General features: G+C 34.0%; 1 long non-coding RNA gene across 1 annotated transcript in view; it reads right to left on the reverse strand.

Moving 5' to 3' along the window:
• Nucleotides 1-335: 335 nt before the first annotated feature.
• LOC149135557 (uncharacterized) overlaps nt 336-23,693 on the reverse strand; it is a 29,572-nt gene continuing 6,214 nt past the window's right edge. Inside the window, exon 3 of the long non-coding RNA XR_016241792.1 lies at nt 336-1,437. This is a non-coding gene — a long non-coding RNA (uncharacterized LOC149135557). The remainder of the gene's footprint in view (nt 1,438-23,693) is intronic.

A 23,693-nucleotide genomic window follows, 5' to 3' on the forward strand; every position in this document is an offset into this window, starting at 1 on the left:
AGATATCTGTTGTAGAAAGTAATAACCATCCCTGAATGTTGTAAGCTATCATATAAAGATTATAAGGGAAGACATGACTGATTGTTAGTAGAGTGCGTGGCATAGGTGAAAGAGTTTTGAGGCGAGTGTGTGGATTCAAGGTATCAGAAAAGTCGTACGAACGCAAACATTGTGATAGAATTATTGGATTTTATGGGACTTCAACATTCTCACTGACAAAATTCAAAAACGACGATAGCAGAAAATAAATGAAAAAATATAAGATCATAGACTTTGTGATAGTATAATTTATTTGTGTAGATACCAAAAAATTCAGAAAATTGATAAATAAACTTAACCAGAAGATAAAGAAATTGTGGAAGTCTAAATTAACAGTCATCTCTGTGGTAATTGGTACACTTGGCACAAAATCCAAAGTGTTGCCTAAGAGGTTGAAGGGTATTGGAATTCAGACTCGCAATGTTGACTTGCAAAAAAGTGCAATTCGGTATTCTACAGGAATCTTAAGAAAGATTCTTGAGATTTCAGGAAAGTAGACACGAAACCTCAAGAAATCACACCTGTTAATTAATATAGTAATAGTTTTAATAATAATTTTTTTTTTGCTTTTGTTCTTTTCTTATGTTTTGAGCTGTTATTGCAATACATGCTTAATTGCATGCATACACATACGTGCACAGATATCTATTTACAAATATGTATGCATGTATCTGCAAATACATTGGATGTGTGTGTAACTATGTTTATCACACGAGAAACTTTCTAAACATTATCTAATAGTAATAAAATGGAAAATATGACTGTTTTATTAGCAGTAGTATTGTTGGCGAAGCAGCGATGGAGAAATTCCGTATATCACATTGTTACATTCCTTTTTCCTCTTCATGTGATAAAATGATACAAAATAATTTCGTTATTCCTGTTAGTTTTTCGAAATGCATGAAAGAGAAAATGAAGCGATTGACGAACAATATTGAGAAGAATCATGTTTACTACAGGAATGCTTATTTTTTAGACATTGCATTAATGCAGTTATTATATTGTTATCGAATGTAAAAAAACAAACAAGAGAGTTGTTTAGGGCGTGCATATTAGAATGGTCATATAAATCATTTTTATATCTATTATAAGAAGCTCTTTGTATATAAATACAGAAAATGCAGCAATGTAGAGATGCAGGGGACTCTTGCTGGGAATAAGCAAATCCAAGACATGCAAACTGATTTAATTGACAGCCAGCATCATTTGCCGAATGTCAATCTGAGTAAACACCTGCAAGAAAGTTATGTTCCCTACAATTATGACATGGACGACATATGGCAGCTTATTTAATAACTAGAATATCCGAACGGTCAATAATGACAGTGGGTAGCTTTGGTAATAATTACATTTTGGTTTGTATACAGGAATGTTCGACTTTTCCATTTGCCGGTATTGCTACAAAATATATACAATGAAAGTTGTTAGTTAGAATATGAGGCGGTAAATAAAAATACAAAAAAAAAAAATAACAGGAAAATAAGAGTCATATTTATCAGTCTCCAAATATTATAGAGGTTTAATTATTTGTAATATTTCAATAAAGCACCCATTATTCTATATTATGTTACACTGTATCTTATTTCACAAATTTTGTTCGTGCATTTGTATATATACATATTTACATATGAGTATATGATTTTACAAAAAGTTTCATACAGTTCCTTAAAGGTTTTCAAGGAACAGCACATTTACTTTACCCAAAAGCTGGGCACATGCAGTATATTTGATGTATGAAAGTTGCAAATATACATAATACTTTCTACTAAAGGCACAAGGCCTGAAACTTGATTGGAGGGGACTAGTCGATTACATCGACCCCAGTGTTTCGACACCGTAAGGAAGAAAGGCAAAGTCGACCTCAGCGAAATTTGAACTTAGAATTTGAACTAACCATTTCGTGCAGCGTGCTAAAGATTCTGCTAGCTCACCGGATTTACAAATGTACATAATAAGCATTGTTATTCACTTCCACTGCAAAAGTCTTTGAATAACAATATTTCTGGTATAGATATCAGAAGGCACTAGCACACCTAGTCCTTCTAAATTTTCAATCTGTAATTTTAAATTATTCCTGTTTTTTTTTTTTTCGTTTTTGTTTTGTTTTCTTTTTGCTTCAAGTAAGGAATACACGCGTGCAGGGTAACAAGTAGATTGGCTACAGTTGAATACATAGAATACATGTAAATTGTCGACAGTTGAAATATAGAAAAATAGAACAGAATATAGATGAATGCATGAAGAAGAATTATTAATAATGGAATAAATGTCTATACATACAGCATATTAAATATATATTGATGACACATTGAATATCATGTATACTGATTAGATTTACCAATGAAGAAAAAGAGAAAATTTATTTGATCATTAGAATGTAGTTGTGTATTATGAAACAAAGAAGACAGCGGATGGACTTTGAAATGCGAAAAGAATAAACACAACTACCCCAGATAGCAATGAGAGCAGGAACCGAATAATTTACGAAGTAAATCATATATAGTGCAACAGCTCAAGTGGTCAACTGCTACTATACACAAACACACACAAGCACATACGCATACGCACACGCACACATATGCATGTTTGTGTGTGGGGGGGGTGCTGAAGAAATAAGGAAAAGAAGAAAATATTCGGAGGATTTTATCAGGGAAAACAGAAAGAAAATATGTACCGGCTTCGATTGTTTAAGACCACCTCTTTATATCGCAATAAAAGGAAAAATCACATATTATTCTAATTCATGTCCTGATTGTCGCTAGTTGGTAGCAGGTAGGTCTAATGGTAGTGGGAGGAGGCACAGTAGCTGCTAAGTCTGTTGATAGTAAGAAGAGGGACAGCACCACTGACAGCACTAGGATACTGTGCAGTTTATATCGTCTTCATTTATCATACGGCTACAATCTTACGGCTTAAGTGCAAGTTCTCCAGCAGTCTTGCCCTTCTTGTACAATCAGCTCGTGATATTGTCTGTTCATTGTGTTCTTTGCCATTCATTGCCTTTTTGCCTGAAATATGCAAACCAATATATTTTTGATGGCATTTTCTCCTTTATTACTTGTTGCATTATCTACTCAGAGGATACAGCCCTGACGAACACCCTTCTAGTTTTTGAACTTTTCTGTGTTCACATTATTTACTCGACTGCAGAACTTCGGCTGAACATAAAACTACTTGATGAGCCTACTGAGTTATTTCGGGATACCGAGATTAGACATGATACGCCGCATGAGGCCATAGTTTGCACAGCCATAGGCCTTTCTGTAATCAATGTAGCAAAGTTGTAAGGTTGTCTGCCTTGCATGTTTCTAAAGTTGTATGGAGATTGTGTAGTTGATCTCTTGTGCCACGTCCGTCCGTTTTAAAGCCAATCTGTTCTTTAGTAATTTCTTGTTTGAGGAATGATTTTAGACATTTTAGGATGATGACCAAAAGTTCTTTACATGCATATAGTATCAAAACGACAATTTCATAATTCTCGCGTTTAAGCAGGTCTCCCCTTTGAGGATGGGTACTTGTTCTGCTACGCATCAATCTTATTGCCCCTCTTTTTCCCTCCAGATTGTACAGCAGAAGTTGTAATATATTATTATGGTACTCTCTCTCTCTCTCTCTCTCTCTCTCTCTTTCTCTCTTTCTCTCTCTCTCTCTTTCTCTCTTTCTCTCTATCTCTCTATCTCTATCTCTCTCAATTGATCAGTTCAATCGACATGCATTTAGACTTGGTGCTTTCCTGCTGTTTTATCTTTCCATGAGACTTTTCTACCTCACCTCATAGTGATTCAGGTTTTTTATAATACCCTACATTTGTGTCAACTACAACGACCTTTGGATCACTTTCATATCATTTCTTGGCGTAGTCTAACCACTTTTACTTTACCTGTTGTGCTGTAGTAAGAACTATTCCCTGTTGTGATTTGATATTACCTGTCTTTGCAGCGCGTTCTGCTTTTAGTTCCTTTAGTCGTTAGAAAAATCTTTTCGAGTTATTAAGTTTTGCTCATTCATCTAGATTTTCGCACAAATTGCTTTTGTAATTGTTTTTATCTTTCCAACATCCTCATTTACATACTTTGTTGATATCTTTATACTCTTCTCTTCTGGATTGGACACCTAGCTTCTTGCTTTCCTTCTTTTTTTAGCAAGATCCGAAGTTGCTACGAATATCAATGGTTGCTTTTTTATTATCTTTCTGTTTGGTAATTGTATTTCAGCAGATTCCAGTATGCGGCTTATAGTAGTCCTTAATCGCGTCAGTTGCAATGATGTTGTTTCATAACAGTTTCCACCATCTATAACCTACCAGTAGTCGTAGTGGTGGTCCTAGTTAGGTTTGCAGTATTGTTGGTGGTAGCATTTGTTATTTCTCTTTCTCTGCTATAAGCATTTATACGAGTTGGTATTTGATAATGGACATTTCTTTGCTTATGCGTTGGTGTCGAGTTATAGTATCACTAATTTGTCGGTTGTTTGTTACCTGCACATGTGTCTGTATGATCTGTTAGTCATAGTTTTCTATATCACTGTATATAGAGTTGCGGATCTATGCAAGGCCATTCGTTCACATAGAGGGGTTTTTTTTTCGTTCTGTGTAATACTCCCCACATCCTGAGCATGTTCTTGCATATACTGGATTTTCAGATGCACAGGTTAACTTATTACTCATTATGAAGTGTCTCTGTTTGAAATGCATCTCTGATCCCTCTGCCACCTGAAACCGTTTCCCACAATTAGGTCTTCCGCTTTTTTACTATTGGTTTTGTTGCTATAATTGGGTAGTGGTTAGCCAGTGATAGTGATTTTCTTACTAGTTTATGATGGTGTGTTTGTTTGAAGGATTTGGCTCATTCTAGGATTCTTTTTTCAGTAATAGAATGTTATGGAATATGATGGTGTAGGTCTCATTGTTTTCAAACTTGTGGGTGGAGGTGTAAAGTTCAACTTTCAATTTGGATTCATTTCTTTCGATTTTCTAAGTTTTTGGGATAGTAAGTTTCTGGGCTCGTCGAATTTTATTGTCTATTAAGGATGGTGTTTAGTTTCTGCCAAGGTGGGTATCTTTCGGTTCTTGGAGTCTTGTTTTAGATGTTTGTATTAGATGCTATTGTACAAATTATTTTGGCAAAGTTACAAGTAATATTCATTTTGGTATGTCTGGACGGGCATGAATTGAATGCAAGATATTGCTTGGAGTCTGTATGTCTATAATAAACATCTCTCTCTCTCTCTCTTTAGCTGTTGATTTTCTTTTATAAGGATGTCGAAAATGGAAGTCGCTGCTACTGTTACTACCACCACTACTGCCCCTCTCCTCACTAACATTACATCTACCTGTTACCAACTAGCAACAACTAGGGCACAAAATATAGCAGCATGTAATATTTCTATAAAGCAAATATATGAAGTACCAGAAATGATTAAGAAAATTTAATTCCATTTTCTTCTTTTATCTCTTTTATACTAATGTTAAGCGTTTGTCTTAAACGACCGAGACTCGTGTGTAATTTCTTCCGCTTTTTCATGTCCCAAAATAATTTCCTTTTTTCTTCACTTCTTCAGTATATATTTACTCATGTGTGTCACTTTCAGCATATATAATATATACATACATTTTTACCGAAAGCGAGGAAATGCAACTCTCAAAGCCTGCCCCTTAAAAACAGCCTGAATTATAGATCATGATTTCGTAGTTATTGATTTCGTAGTTATTATACTCGTCAGTATAATATGGTCAAGATAAATATAGGTACTATTACTATAGTAAATCCATAACAAAGATCAGATACCAAAAAGAAAAGATACACAATACACCGAAAAAAGTATGATATAACCGTTAGTAAACATGGATGTAGAAACGCCCACAAATACTTGGTCTGGCGCATGTACACACGCACGTACAAACGAGCGCGCACATACAAGCACAAGCTCACACATGGTCTGATGCACATATTCTAGCACCGAATTATGTAGTTATTAATACATTCAGTGGCTATTACTGGCTTGTGTTACGACACCACCTGTTGAAGAGTTGCAGATTCTGTGGTGCGGTCCACTGGGTCAGGTTGGTGTACTTATAGTACATGTAAAGTCATAAATCGAACATAAATACTGACATAGTAGATGTTTTTTTTAATATACGGCTAATGAATCAAAAATTATCAATGTCGCAATTAGAATTTCCAGTGTTGCTAGTTGTAGGTCTTTTGCGCTTTCCTCCCACGATGAACGAAAAGTATTGAGAGACACAAGTTGGTATTTATCTCACTTTAAGCGGTATACAAAGACCAAGAGATATCTCAGTGATGCTGGTAACTTGCGTGGTATTGTGTTAATAAAAGAGAGAAGATTGCGGTTTTTATCCATACAATTAGGTAAAGCGTGCTTTTTAATTTCCTCTAATTCATGCCCACTGTATTGTGTGAAAGTGCATTTAGGAGTATTCATGCAGACGGGTCAAAACAATTGTAGTGATCAATGAAGATTGTATTATCCTCCACCTTCCATCTCTCTCTTTATCTCTCTCTCTCTCTCTCTCTCTCTCTCTCTCTCTCTCTCTCTCTCTCTCTCTCTCTCTCTATCTCTCTCTCTCTCTCTCTCTCTCTCTCACTCACTCACTCTATCTCAACAAATCACATACGCAACGAACACTGAGCGAGTGAAAGTGCTTTATCGGCAAACTACCAGGCCTATACAATATGATTAATAAACTAATATGTATATATATATATATATATATCTACGATGGGCTTCTAGTACCAAATCTACTCAGAATGCTTTGGTCGTCCCGAATCTATTATAGAAGGCACAAACCCGGAACCATGTGAATGACAAGTAAACCACGCCTGTGCCTGCGCCTGTATTATTAATTTTCTATTACTCGTAATGTTTTAGATTTAAGATATTTAAACCATTTATATATATATATATATATATATATATATATATATATATATATATATATATTTATTTATTTATTTATTTATATATAAATATAAATATATATAAATATTTATATATATATATATATATATATATATATATATATATATATTTATTTATTTATCTATATATATATATTTATTTACTTATATATATATATAAATATATATAAATATTTATATATATATATATATATTTATATATATATATATATATATATATATATATATATATATATATATATATATATACCTTTATAAACAGCAGATCCGGTTCGCGTAATACAGATTCATTTAAGTGAGCACATAGAGAAATGGGCAAGTAACATCAAACCACAGTTCAGTTTTCCCTTTCTACCAGTACAAAGATACAATTTCTATACAAGAACGTATAAATAAAGAAAACTTCTTCATCGAAAAATACAGAACACGTCTAAATATGCACGCATAACAAGCTTTGATTTTTATACATATTTTAATTCATGATTACACAACCATCACTGTATATATTTCTCCCCACTACTCCAACTTTTGAATTTTTGTGTATATTTCGCCGCCGCCACCCACCCCCTAAACAATGAACGATTGACTCCCCTATCCAGAATAATACCGATTACCAATTACCTCTCTTTAGATTTTTCTACTTGTTGAATCATTCATTCATAAACTCCAGACGCAACATGAACAAAAAACAAATTCGAAAGAAAATACGTAATTAAAATCATTTTAATGTCGTGATTAGCGAAACCGGTCTACAAACACAAAATATATTTAAAATTTATTAAAACTATGTAAAGCGTGTGCATTTTTCTTCTTCAATTTCTTATATATATTACAACTTACCACCTGGTGATAATCGAAATTCCTCCCTTTCTTTTATTACTCGTATACATATATATATATATATATATATATATATATATATATATATATATATATTTATGTATGTATGTGTGTGTATAATATATATATACATACACACGCACTCACACGCACACAGAAACACACACACACACACACACATACATACATATATATATATATATATATATATATATATATATATATATAAAGCGGGATGACCACTAAGTGGACATCCAATATACTAGATGTAGACCCCATAAGGTCTGACCATTAAGAAAAGATTGTTCTCACGAAAATTCAGCATACGCCAGAACGTAAGCGAGCAAGACAAAAGAAAAGATACAAAATATAATGATTAGTCACATACCATATTTCATTGTTACCATTTACATATTTACAGACGTAAATTTCCGCAATTCATCAGTGTGACCGTCATAGCAAAATACAAATATGCAGAACTAGACACAAGAGATCCACACGAGATAGAACATGCATATAGTTTTGCCAATTATATTTGGGGGTATATTACAAATGTCTTCGATTTGGCGCGGCAAAAACCGCAAATAATTCTGCAGAAAATAATTTTCTCCATTGCATCCTCCCGGTTAGAGAACATGGTCATTTAAATTTACATGATAATGTTCAAGAAATTGAATATTAATTTGATTAATATCAATTTCAACCAGTGGCCTAGCATATTGAAAAAATCTGAAGATTCAGAAAAATTATATTACATGCATATAAGATGGATGATCACTGAGTGGACATCAAATATGCTAGATGTAGACCTCATATGGTCTAATTAAGACAAAAGAAAAGATACAAAATATAATGATTAGTCACATACCAGATTAAATTGTTACCATTTACATATTTACATACGTAAATGTCCGCAATTCATCAGTGTGTCATAGCAAAATATAATTTGCAGAACTATACACGAGAAGACCACACGAGATAGAACACGCATATGCACATACATACATATATACATATATATATATATATATATATATATATATATATATATATATATATATATATATATATATATATATGCACATACATACATATATATGCACATACATACATATATATATATATATATATATATATATATATATATATGCACATACATACATATATATGCACATACATACATATATATATATATATATATATATATATATATATATATATATATATATACACTACACGAAACTTTAGCTACTCATATATAAATCATATATAATACCTGATGAATGGAGCGGAAGATGGATTTGGCATTAGTCTTTATTCAGTACGACGATCGTTTCGACCCCTCCTACGATAGAGTGGGGTATTCTGCATCTAACTGCGTTGCATCTTTCAGAGCAGGTGTAATCAAGTTTTTTAAAGAATTGGTATTGCTTGTCATGGTATTTCCATACCCGCTCGACGTCGAGTTATAGCATACTCTTAACCTCCGCGCTATCTAACGCCGATGAAGAAATTGGAGATTAATAGTCATAATTTTCTGAGCAGTAATTGGTGACAATATAAACATGCTCAAATATGCTTTTTATGAACTATTCTTCATATGTATGTGCGTGCGTATGTATGTTTATTTCGCGCGCGCGTGTGTTTGTGTACGCATACAGACATGCTGGTCATTTAGTAATGTTACCAAATATAAAATGTTGAAGGGGTTGGGAAGCAGAACGAAGTCGGTGGAGGAGGAGGTAGTTAAGAGACAGGATAAGAAGAAGAACAGCCACGACTTACGACGAAAAGAACGGAAAAAAGAATCAGAGAAAGAAGAATAAGTAAGGTTAAGAGCCAGCCTGCTGAAATCCTATGTCACGAGTGATCAAATTCATCGTAAGCAGACAATAAAGCAGTTAGGAATGCCAGCTGTTCAGACAAAGAGGCAAGGAAGGATAAGCATTGGGGCAACAAAGTGTTGGTGGGATTACCGGAGAAGGAAAGTATGGTGAGAAAAAATAATATTCGATACGAGGAAATAATATACATATTTCGATATCTAAATGAGTAAAGGTTTCAGAAAAACGAATGAGCACTTAGACAAATGTTGGCAAGAGAATATTGCATCAGAGAACCTGTTGAGTAACGAGACATTATTGTGGCATAGAGTTGCAAACGATTTCCTAAAATACAACTTACAAACGCGATGGCTAGCGTTCTATGGAGTACACTCACAAACTACCGACCAGTATAAGGTATAAAGAATGCTCTGGGACTTGAGGTGATGTATATAGGTAGCTAAGGAAGGAGATAGTTTAGAGATTTTATTAGAGAGTGAGCACATATGATTCGGGTAGCCCTGCTTGAAATCAGTCGTGCCTGGTGGTAATGTGGAGTCGTAACCTTACATTTATTTATCACATTATAGGATAACCAGAATCTATCCAACGGATGCAGTTAGGAGACTCGCTAATTACATGTTTTCCGACTACTGGTTGGCTGATACTTCACCCGTATCCTGTTTATCCATACGATCAATTACGCCAAATGTGTGAACAGCGATGTTAGCATTTCTAGTATAGAGTCGGTAGGAGAACATCACCGTGGTCACAAGTGCTACTGTGACCGATACCAAATATATGGTGCTAACGCTGCTATAACTAAAGTAGATAGGATAATGCGAGGATATAGTGTTAGTATCAACAATGTCTGGGTAGGCGTCGGGCTGGTAGTTCATAAAGCCCATAATAAGATGGCCGAATTTCCGACTATTTGAAGCGTCGATTATAAATCACGAGTTTGGGTTTGTATGATATGAGATCTTAACAGGAGATTTGTTGAAGATGATGTAATATTTATAGTGTGATGAGGAATTAAACCTTAGGGTTTTGAAAAATAACTTCGGTATTTGCTTAACCTGAAGGAAGAATGGGGATACAAAATATAGATCTCTCGCTTGCTGTCCCTGGGGAGTCTTAATAAACGGCAAAGTGTTTAGAAGGTTAGCCTGGTTAGGTCAGGTGCGGGGAAGTCTGCTGGAAGGTGATAGAATGCTGATGGCAAGGGGCAAGTCTGGGCTGGAGCGTAGTATCAGTACAAGAAAAAAGAAATTCAAGTTTAGTTTTCAGCCTAATATTAGGAATATATAAGGACAATTAATTTTCAGTTTATTACTATTATGGTCAAACCAAATAAAAGGATTTCTTTCAAATTCTCCATAAAATTCCAACACAATAATGAAACACACCAAACACGCAGAACAAAGTCATTTAGAAATTGCCAAATTTCTAAATGTAATAAAACGTTTTGGATTCTTCGGTTGGATTTAGAACCCAATGGCAGGAATATTTTTAGTATATCAAAATGAAAAATTCTTTTGAATCGTTCAGTCATTGTAAGGACAAGAAATGTTTTTCAAAGGTTTTAAAACATTGATAATAATCTCGCAAATGCAACGAGGGCAGTCGCCAGAAAACTTCAGGTGTTGAAGTGGATTGTGAGGACGAGGACATTCGATACAAGTCATATTTTCTTAGGAAAGGCCAGTTAATGATGTTAAAAACCCTCACAAACAGGGCATGCTTTGCTTCGTATGTGATACGTAAGAAATCGACAAAACAGGCTTGTGCACTAAGTTTCCAGCAAATGCGTGTAAAGACACATTGAGACCTTAGATCTTCAAGAGAATAGAAGACTCTTTTGTGAAAACCTCGTTAAAAAGTATTAGATACGAAAGAAGTAGTGTGGGTTTAATTGATGAAAAGTGATAAGTAAATCCCACAATTGATTTTGAAGCAAAATATTTTAGTTATTGTAAAAGAAAATTATATATATATATATATATATACATATATATATATATATATATATATATATATATATATATATATATATATATATATATATATATATATATATATATATATATATATATATATATATATATATATATATATATATATATATATATATATATATATATATATATATATATATATATATATATATATATATATATATATATATATATATATATATATATATATATATATATATATATATATATATATATATAAATTATCTATTTCAAAAGAAAATTATCGATTAATTGGATTTAAAAGATAGTGCTCATTGGTTTCAAATTTTGGCACAAGGCTTGCAATTTGGGAGGCGGGTACGTCGATTGCATCTTACTTATTTTATCGATCTGGAAATGATGAAACGTAAAGTCGACCACAGGCGGACGAAATGACGCTAAGCATTTTTCCTGGCGTGGAAATGATCCTGCCAGTTAACGGTCTAAATAGATACCTCGCTCTGCAAGGGAAAATGTCCAATGCTTTAGCAACTCGGCCACTTTGCCATGTAAAACTCGTCAAAAATATTAGCTACCAAAACCTGGTGGTTTCGAAAAATACAATCATTTAAAAAAAATTAAAATATATTTTGTTATTTTAAGATATTTAGCATTATAGTTCGCTTATCCTAATGTAAAAGAGCGCTTGATCAGAGGTTGTGAGAAACAGGATTCCGTTCTCCATAGTGGCTCGCTAACCACTATTTTACCCTTTTCTAAGGGTATTTCGCCAATCTTTTAAGCGTTCTAGATTCCAGTTACAAGAAAGGGCTCTATGAGAAGAATCTTATGGTAAAAATCTAGTCAAAAACTATTAGCTATCAAAAGAGTTATGTGGCATGAAATGACGAGAGGGTCATAATTTTAAGAAATGATGATACTTCTGTCTTTTTAAGAGAAAAATAACATTATTTGAACTGAAATGAAAAAGTTTATTGAGACAAATATTTTGTAGAAAACCCAGTCTAAAAATAGAAAGTGTAATAAAGGTTATAATAATAGAAGCATTGCCTGAGAAAAAAGTGGACTAGAAAGAAAAATGTGGGCGCAGAATTCTAAAATATTCTTAAGTACTGAACGTGCAAAAGTACAGATCAAGCAGTAATAAGCCTGGAAAATAAAGGACAAATATTGCTGCCGAAGTTAGAACATGCTAAGTCAGTTTCTGAAATTGTTCATCTAATAGTGTACACGTTGTTTTGTTTTTTGCATATTTTTCGCTTTTAATTGCAATTTTTTAATCTAAATTAAAATTTTACATTTAAAAATATTTTCGCATTAGTCTAAAACATTTCTATATATTATATAATTTTTTAAAATTTTATTTTCTTAACAAAACTCATTATCCAAATATTTTAAATCACAGATATTGTGTTCTAAAATTAAACTCATGTAGATTATACGTAATTCAAGAGAGTAAAAAATAGTTTTAAAAACTCAAAAGGATTAATTTCTTTAAAGTTTACATTATCAGATAATAAAATATCTTCTATTCAAAGTTAGAAAAATATTTAAGAATATGAAAGTTAATGAAAACGTTAAGTGCAAAATGTACAAATGGCTTTCTAGCTTTAGAAAAAAATAGAATTACAGTCATCAAATTCGTTTAACTAATGTTTTTTTTTTTTTTGAATACGTAAATTTGTAAGTCTTTTGATTAAACTTGAAAATAAATAGCTTCTTGTGTATTTTTTAATTTAAACTGTTAAGTATCAATATGAAATACAAATGGGCATTATTACTATTTTAGTTTTTAAATACTAACTTCAGCAACAATATCTATTTATTTCTTCTAGCCTGTATCTTTCAAGATTTAAATACTGGTCGTTCTGCATTTTCAGGGTTTAATACTTAAGCATATTCTAGGATTCTGCGTCTGCATTTTTCATTCTAGCAGTAAATTTATCCCTTGTTATTTAACAACTTTTGATCAACCGTGCGAAGTAAGAACTATGTATGAAATTGGTTGAACATTATATAAATATGTGTAGAGAGAGAGAGAGAGAGAGAGAGAGAGAGAGAGAGAGAGAGAGACAGAGACAGAGAGAAAGAGAGAGAGAGAGAGAGAAAGAGAGAGAGAGAGAGAGAGAGAGAATCTTCTCTTAAGCTTATTCGTAGTTCATATTTAGCACTGACAACCAAGTGAATTTGGTGAATAACAATGGAGTGAATTACTATTTTCTGGCGTACTATGCAATTGTCTATGTAACAATTACTGTACAACATAGCAATATTATCTAATAAAACATGTGTAAATATGTAATTTATGTTTTGATGATAAAAATATAAATTAAACTATCTGTTTTATTCTAGTGTCGGATATATGAATAACTCAAATGTATATAACACTAAAAGTAAATCAGAGGTCAAATTATGTTTCATACTACATTAGAGTTTGTATATATAGAGATTTCCATAGAATTAAAAGCATTCGTTAACCATTATTCCATTTCATTCGTAGTAGCAATTCTTCCATACACATACTCTCTCGTACATATATATATATAATTACAAAATAAGTTATGAATTCTTTTTTTGTTTTGCCATTTTTGTTTCTAAATATGATTTACACATTAATATTAAATATTAAAATAAATCATTTAGAAAAATGTAATCACCACCTCCCCAAGAAGAGTCAAATACATACATCACTAGTGTTAATATGTATTCCTATACGTCTAAATGTTTGGGTGAAATATTTTATCAGGTCATTAAGAATGAAATGTCCAATTTTCTTATGCACCAAGTTTGGCAGTCGTTAATGCCAATGTTTTAGCCTGACAATTCTTTGTTTTTCAACAATGAAGAATTACATCATCACTTTTATATAATTCATTGTCTGACTATACTGTGAGTTTTCTCTTGTAAATTAATTTTTGTGAACACATGGATAGATTAAAAAAATCGTGTTGTTTATGAATATGAGTTCCGTTGTGGAATCAATGCATGCCAGACAGCTTGAAACACCAATAAGGTGTTTGGTAAAGATGTGCCGAATTAGCGCACTGTACGTTGATGATTTGAGAAGTTCCGGTTTGGTAACTTTACTCTTGAAAATAAGTCCCGTAGTAGACCTGAGACCAAGGTGGATAATGATGAGCTGGAAACTGTAGTGGAAACGGATACATCTCAAACTACGCGTAAGTTAGCAGCAAGGTTTGAAGTTTCGATTCCATCTGTATTGGACCAGCTTAAACAAATCGGCAAGGTAAACAAGCCTGACAAGTAGGCAGCACACGAACTGAACGAACACCAAATGACACGTCGTCTTGAAAATTTGCTGTTCTTTGCTGTCACAGCATAAAAAACGAACCATTTTTGCATCGTATTGTTACGTGTGTTGAAAAACGGATTGTTTTCAACAATAACTGACGTTCTGTACGGTAGTTGGATAGAGACGAAGTGCCAAAACACAATCCAAATTAAATTTTCATTAAGAAAAGCTAATATTGTCTGTTTGTTGGTCCAGCGCCATTGTCATCCACTATAGCTTCATGTGACCTGGTAAGTCAACTACAGCGGATGTATACATCAATCAACTGGAGGAAATGATTAGTGAACTTGCAATTAAACAACCGTGATTGGTCAAATAGAGTCAAGCCAATTCCTTTGCAAGACAATGTTCGATCGCATGTTGCACAAAGCACGCTACTCAAGCTAGTACAGGAAATGAACTTGGAAGTGGTCTGTCATCTACCATATTCACCAGACCATGCTCCAGCTGACTATCACGTTTTCCAGTGATTAGACAACTTTTTGCAAGAAAAAACTTCAAATCTGAAGAAGATGCAAAAACAGCCTTTCGTGATTTCATCACTTCTTGCACTCCAGAATTCTTCGCTTTCGGCATAAATAAGCTCCCGATAAAATGGCAAAATTGTGTTGATAATGTAGGTGCATACTTTGATTAAAATATTGAGATAGAATTAAATAAACTTTCAGTTCAAAATCGGACATTTCATTCTTAATGACCAGTTCCAATATAAATTAAGAAACGCAACTTACCTTCCGGGATGAAATGAATGAAATAATCTAATTAAACGAAAGTGCATAAATTATTAATATTGTCTTATTAACTTAAATAGGAGAAATATAATTATTTTGATGTCATTTAATCAAACTTAATACGAATATTGTGAGATTTGAGTACGACACATGAAGTAACATACATAAAATCGTATTGCTTTTTGTCAGTAGATTAATCAGCAAATTATAATCATATTTTTATTTTATTTGTAACTTGTAACTTGGAATGTCATCAACCGGATCTCAAACCAGAGAAACCACTTCAAAGGAACATTTCTGTTGGGCTAACCAGTCAACGAGCACAAAGAAAGAGAAATATAGAGGTGGAAGTATCCTAACAATATTTAGCCTTCAACAATTGTCTCCTTTTAAATCTTGTAGTCCTGTAGATGGACGTATCAGCGCAGCCTACAATGATTTTCATAGCCTGATCACCTTCACACGATCAGAATCATGCTTTATATGACACATGCTAATAAAATTTGCAAATCATAACAAATCACATGCTAATATACCACATGCTTATCAAATCACATGTTAAAACAATTTGCTTATGATGAATATCTGAAGGATTTGACAAGGGTACAGAAAACTTTCTGTGAGGAACACTACAACCAATATCTATACACACAAACGCAGACTCAGAAGCATATTCACATACACGAACGCATATAAAACATGTATATATATACACATGTTTATGTATGCTTGCGTATATCTAAATATTTGCGTAAGTGCACACACACAGACACACACACATATATATATATATGTGTGAGTGTGTGTGTGTGTGTGTGTGTGTGTGTGTGTGTGTGTGTGTGTGTGTGCACTGACGCAAATATATATATATATATATATATATATATATATATATATATATATATATATACGACGCTATTCTATAGCTTCACTGCGTATATATTGGCAAAAATGCGTGTATATATATATATATATATATATATATATATATATATATATATATATATATATATATATATATATACATATATAGACAGGAGGTGTGTCAGAAGAGAAATAAGTTGGATTCATAAAAAATAATGTCAGATCCAAACTACAAACTTCGTTTTCTCCTAAAATCAACCCGCCTTGATTCCAACACACTTTCCCTCTCCTTCTCCGCCACGCCTCCATGAATTCATGAAAGGCTTCTCTCGTAATTTTCTGCTGCGCCCTCGTCACGGCTCTTTTGATAGCTTCCTCGTCAGGAGAACGAGTCCTCATGATAAACCTCTTCGGTTTGGAGAAAAGGAATAAAAAAAATCAAAGCGGACTGCATTTGTGGACAGACCCTAATATTTACTCCTGTAAATATTCGTAATCCAGTGGAGCAAACACAATACTTTATCCATCAGGTGAATTACAGTGAGATTGTTCAACCTAAGTCATCCTAAGCGATTCTTACTTCTCAATGCAGTTAGCCTGAGCTTGGACTACACTTCAGTGTTGGTACGGTACCCGCCTAAGAATTTGTCTCTATATGCACATAGTATATTACACACACACACACACACATATATATATATATATATATATATATATATATATATATATATATATATATATATATATATATATATATGTATGTATGTATGTATGTATGTAACTATATGTATGCATGTGTACATATATATACATATATATATATATATATATATATATATATATATATATATATATATATATATGTATATATATATATATATGTTGTTGTACTTGGGGATGGTCATATTGCCAGTTTAGCCAATAAAAACACACGCACTGTATATTTGGTGTTAATTTGCTTCAGCTTTATATTACATTCATCTTAATCTTATTTCGGCCAGAGTTCTTTCGTCACACTTCTGTGATCTCATCAGTGGTCCTTTGTTTCCTTCCTTCTTATGTGTGTCTCACCTTGCTAACTATCAGCCATTTTGTATTTTGTATTCCTATTGTATGTGTCTACGCATGCGTGTCCTTCAATGTGTCTGTGTCTTTTGTAAGTGCATGTGTGTATGGGGAGTGTCTGTATCACCTATATACTCTGTTAATACGTGTTCGTTTGTATTTGTTTTTATTTATTTATTTGTTCATGTGTGTGTGTGTGTGTTTTTGTTTTTTTTGTGTTTAATTAAATTTTGTTAACGTATGTAGTATTTAATTCCATTTGTTTATCTATGTATTGTATTATACTTTGTTCATATTATTATTGGTTTATGGGTAACATGTTGTCACATGCTGTGGTTTGTGGTTTGTTAGTGGTGTGTGTTAGTGTTCCATTCTAGTTTCCTATTCAGGCTAGGTTTCTCTTCTATTATGTGTGTAGCTTCAGTAATTTGTCTAAGTGCTGCATCACTGCTATGTGTAGATAAGATTTTAATTTCTATGTTGTTGATTGAGCCTCTATGTTCTTGCTCAGCGTGCTGGTACAGAACTGATGAGTTCTTCCCTTCCTTAAGTTCCCTCCAATGTCCGTTTGCCCGCTCCCCTATGCTCCTTGCTGTTTCGCCTACATATGTCATTGTCTTATTTCTGCATCGTCCCTCTGTACATCATATACTATAGACCACATTTCTGGTTTTGCAGTTCGTTTGTGGGCTAAATCTACATACGATACAGTTCCTATCAGTGCAGGGGGTTCTACTGAAAGGGTATGTTCTACTGATAAGGGATTTAATAGGGTTGCCTGGCCTTTCAACAACCTTAATTCTTAGCTTAAGTTTGTCTAGGGCCCTTCTAAAGCGGTACGCCAGTTCGCCTCTAGGGGTGGTGTCGACGAACATGACGCTCTGGTACTTGTGGCTATCGTACCATGAGCTTGCCTTCCCTATTTTCTTCTTAGTCCTTTCTATGGTGTTCCATGATTTGCTCCTATAGAGTGGGCAAATCCCATTCCTATCGTTGCGTTTGATTGTTTCAAACTTCTTCATAGCTCCTTTGTATACTCTGATCCTTTCTTTATGGCTGTAGGAGACATTTCGCATTACTCTGACGAGGTCTGCCATCAATATGTTGAATTTGGCATTGTCCGCAATAGCCGAGTTCCGGTGGATCAGATATTTGGAGGCCATAGGTTTTGTATAGTGTGAATGGAGGATTCTGGTTTTATTGTTCTTAGTTTCTAGCCAGAGTTCAGCATCTAATACAGATAATCTATGGTTAGGGTGTTTAGTAGGGTAATCTATCGTAACTTTAATACTCTGGTGGATGGAGTTAGCTATTTGCTGGATGCTCTCCATAGTCTTAGTTTCTATTTCTATTTCAGGGGTACTCTCTTGTGGGGTTGTCTTTACCACTAAGTTGATATCATCGACATATCGAGAGTACACATTCACGAGTATGGAGTTCTGTGTTAGGCGTTCCTTAAGCCTTCTGTCCCACCATGAAGAGATTGGCCACATCACCGGCGATACTAACACCGATGGCTGCCCCCTCGTCCTGGGCGTATAATTTGTTGTTAAATTTAAAGGTGTGGCCTTTTAGGGTGACCTTTATACTAGCTCCTAGGGCATGTGCGATCATTTTCTTTACCTGGTGGATATTAGTGGGGGTCCGTATGGCTCTGGTCCATCCACTCCATCTCTCTATAGGGGTCTTCCTAGCCATAGAGGTAATTGTGGGTGGTCTACCTCTTAGACGTCTACTAGGGCAGAAATCTGAGCACGCTGAGCAAGAACATAGAGGCTCAATCAACAACATAGAAATTAAAATCTTATCTACACATAGCAGTGATGCAGCACTTAGACAAATTACTGAAGCTACACACATAATAGAAGAGAAACCTAGCCTGAATAGGAAACTAGAATGGAACACTAACACACACCACTAACAAACCACAAACCACAGCATGTGACAACATGTTACCCATAAACCAATAATAATATGAACAAAGTATAATACAATACATAGATAAACAAATGGAATTAAATACTACATACGTTAACAAAATTTAATTAAACACAAAAAAAAACAAAAAAACACACACACACACACGTGAACAAATATATAAATAAAAACAAATACAAACGAACACGTATTAACAGAGTATATAGGTGATACAGACACTCCCCATACACACATGCACTTACAAAAGACACAGACACATTGAAGGACACGCATGCGTAGACACATACAATAGGAATACAAAATACAAAATGGCTGATAGTTAGCAAGGTGAGACACACATAAGAAGGAAGGAAACAAAGGACCACTGATGAGGTCACAGAAGTGTGACGAAAGAACTCTGGCCGAAATAAGATTAAGATTAATGTAATATAAAGCTGAAGCAAATTAACACCAAATATACAGTGCGTGTGTTTTTATTGGCTAAACTGGCAATATGACCATCCCCAAGTACAACAACATCTGTTTCAACACACGATTTCACATGAAAAATCTTGCAAAACATATATATATATATATATATATATATATATATATATATATATATATATATATATATATATATATACATTTATATATACATATACACATACATATACACGATGTCTTTCTGTTTCCCTCTACCAAACTCACTCTCAAGGCTTTGATTGACCTGAGGCTAGAGTAGAGGACACCTGCCCAAGGTACCATGCACTGAGACTGCACCCAGAACCATGTGGTTAAGAAGCAAATTTCTCACCACACAACCACACTAGTACACACCGTACGTTACTTTAAACTTTCAAGACACTCACAAATACGTGTACATGCATACGCACATAGTTATATATACATATGTGTGTTTGGAGGTATGCCATTTATATGTGTGAGGTTTGTGAAGAAGTATAACGGTATATATGGTCATGTGTCTAAACTCTATGAAAGATATAATTGTCTCCACCGATATTCACAAATGTCTTCCGGTCAATCCGAATATATATACTCTAACCCGTTTTACATGTCTGACCTTTTGACATATCATCTGATTGTGTTTCCCATTCATAGGATCTGTCTGATGCAAATATTTCGATCGAAACTAATAATCATATAAATAGACAGTTTCGATTAGCTGGAGGTTCTTTCAATTCATACAATTAACACAAATGATACCAGTCGAGCATTGGGTTGAGCATTGTAAATATAGGAGAAACAAACTGCAATTAATATCTCGATATAGAACGTATAGAAAAATTTATAGACTTACAGTTTCAAAATATATATATATATATATATATATATATATATATATATATGTATATATATATTGTTTTTTTAGGTGACAACGCAAATACTGTTGCTGAAATATACACATGTGCAAGTACGAGCGCGCATGTGTGTAAACAAAGAAACGTATATCTATCTATCTCTTTTTCTCTTTCTGCCTGTCTGTCTCTATCTCTCTCTTTCTCTCTCTCTCTCTCTCTCTCTCTCTCTCTCTATATATATATATATATATATATATATATATATATATATATATATAATATATATATTTATTTATTATATATAAATAAATGCGCCCTTTTTTAAAGCCTAGTCAGGCTCATAGGCCCGGTTTCCCGGTTTCTGTAGCGTATGTGTTCTTCAGGTGGACGGGACGCCAGTCCATCGCAGCGGTATTCATTTTGCCACCTGAGTGGACTGGAGCAACGTGAAATGAAGTGTTTTGCTCACGAACACAACGCGTCGCCCGGTCCAGGAATCGAAACCACAATCTTACAATCATGATGTTGACACCCTAACCACTAAGCCACGCGCGTACACATATATACATATACATATATATATATATATATATATATATATATATATATAAAGTGTAGTATATTGCCACTTAAGTGTGGCTGACCCCTAGGGGTGGATGTTACTGTTGCTTTTAGCCCCAGGAGGACATCTCCTCCAGCTGGCTTATCGACACACGACTGTGTCCTGTTTGCCAAGGGAAGTTATCCCTCTCACCTCGATCTGCAGCACGAACGTATCCGGATTTCAGGGTTATTTCCCTTCGTCGGCGTCCGACAGCTGATGACCTTGGTGAGAGAGACAAAAACCTGGCAAACTTATATCTTCTTTTCCAGTGAAATTCTTCACTGATATTGAAAAGGTGAAAACAAGCAATGTTAATTCTCTAAATGAAGTATTAACAGTAACTGCACGATAAAGTGTAGTATATTGCCACTTAAGTGTGGCTGACCCCTAGGGGTGGATGTTACTGTTGCTTTTAGCCCCAGGAGGACATCTCCTCCAGCTGGCTTATCGACACACGACTGTGTCCTGTTTGCCAAGGGAAGTTATCCCTCTCACCTCGATCTGCAGCACGAACGTATCCGGATTTCAGGGTTATTTCCCTTCGTCGGCGTCCGACAGCTGATGACCTTGGTGAGAGAGACAAAAACCTGGCAAACTTATATCTTCTTTTCCAGTGAAATTCTTCACTGATATTGAAAAGGTGAAAACAAGCAGTCGTGTGTCGATAAGCCAGCTGGAGGAGATGTCCTCCTGGGGCTAAAAGCAACAGTAACATCCACCCCTAGGGGTCAGCCACACTTAAGTGGCAATATACTACACTTTATCGTGCAGTTACTGTTAATACTTCATTTAGAGAATTAACATTGCTTGTTTTCACCTTTTCAATATCAGTGAAGAATTTCACTGGAAAAGAAGATATAAGTTTGCCAGGTTTTTGTCTCTCTCACCAAGGTCATCAGCTGTCGGACGCCGACGAAGGGAAATAACCCTGAAATCCGGATACGTTCGTGCTGCAGATCGAGGTGAGAGGGATAACTTCCCTTGGCAAACAGGACACAGTCGTGTGTCGATAAGCCAGCTGGAGGAGATGTCCTCCTGGGGCTAAAAGCAACAGTAACATCCACCCCTAGGGGTCAGCCACACTTAAGTGGCAATATACTACACTTTATCGTGCAGTTACTGTTAATACTTCATTTAGAGAATTAACATTGCTTATATTTATATATATATATATATATATATATATATATATATATATATATATATATATATATATATATATAGAATAGATACAGAGATCTTAAAGGTCGTAAGGGATGAATTGGTCTCCTATGTTTATTTACCCGTTCCACTTCCTTCACCCTTCTTCATCTAGATAAGGATATGTAGATAGGTTAGTACACTTAAGTTGTAATTCGCTTAGGTTGACCACTGACCACTCACCACAAGAATATCATGTTTCATGTTTCATGTTCCAAGTCTATTCTGGCATGACACTTCTTATTTACGACCCACCACTGAGATAGACAGACACAGCTCATACATATCTATCCCTTACGACCTTTAAGATCTCCGTATCTATTCTATTTATCACTTTATTTTCTTCTACATTTAGGTTGTTCCTCACCACCCTTCACCAACCCATCGAAATAGCTTAGATGTAGCTTACTTGACTATCCAGTCTTTCTCTTATTACTTCCTAGATTACCCGCCCCACCGATATGACTCCCTTTATTTTTTAGTTTTTTATTTTTTTATTTTTTATTTTATTTATTTTTTATTTTTTATTTTTTATTTTATTTTATTTTAAGTTTTATTTTTATTTTAAGTTTATTCTTACTTTTTTACATGAATATCTGTGTATGTCTTTTTATGGTATTGTATTGTTCTTAACCACCAACTTAACACTACACACTGAATCGTCGCAAGGTATGGAAGGTTTTGGAAGGACCGGAGAGATTATGTCCGGGTGGAGAATTATACCAGATATAGTACTATACAGAATACCGAAAGGATCTTCACCTCTTACATCACACATTTCTTCCTACTTCAACGTCGAGATGGTATAATTTCCTGGGAGAGAGATAATTTTGCGGCTGAGGATAGCTTTACATTGTAGATTATACACATATTATATTATGTTATATTACATTATATTATATTATACACATGTAGAGCTTGAAACACGTGTACCGCGGAATCCTTTGTAGTTTTGTTGTTATTTTTTTGTTTTGGATTTACAATTTATATATATATATATATATATATATATATATATATATATATATATATATATATATATATATATATATATA

Source organism: Octopus bimaculoides, chromosome 5 (assembly GCF_046866305.1).
Source record: "Octopus bimaculoides isolate indiv1 chromosome 5, ASM4686630v1, whole genome shotgun sequence".
In the NCBI taxonomy this organism is placed as follows: Eukaryota; Metazoa; Mollusca; class Cephalopoda; order Octopoda; family Octopodidae; genus Octopus; species Octopus bimaculoides.